The sequence below is a fragment of the Penaeus monodon genome, chromosome 15 (assembly GCF_015228065.2).
Source record: "Penaeus monodon isolate SGIC_2016 chromosome 15, NSTDA_Pmon_1, whole genome shotgun sequence".
Taxonomy (NCBI): domain Eukaryota; kingdom Metazoa; phylum Arthropoda; class Malacostraca; order Decapoda; family Penaeidae; genus Penaeus; species Penaeus monodon.
The window spans coordinates 10932082-10932385 of record NC_051400.1 but is presented as its reverse complement, the minus strand read 5'-3'; positions in this window follow the sequence as shown (position 1 = coordinate 10932385).

Here is a 304-nt window from a genome sequence, read left to right as displayed (position 1 = left end):
AATAGTAATAGTGACTTCAATAACATATCTGCTGAACATTTTTTTTTTTAGGAACATCGCAAAAGGAAGAAAACAATAATAACAAATCTACAGTAATGCCTTCCGCACGCTATCAATGAAGACAACTGTTCTGGGAAATGTGTGTTTATCTTCTGCAGGGAAAACACTGAGTTTTGGAGCCCCCTTGACTGCGGCGGAGAAGGTGTGTGGTCAGGGTTTTAACAGCCTACCCTCTTTCCTCGTCCTGGGTGTGACGTTAAACTGCAAACGGCTGTGGAGTTTCGACGTGGGATAATGAGGTTAC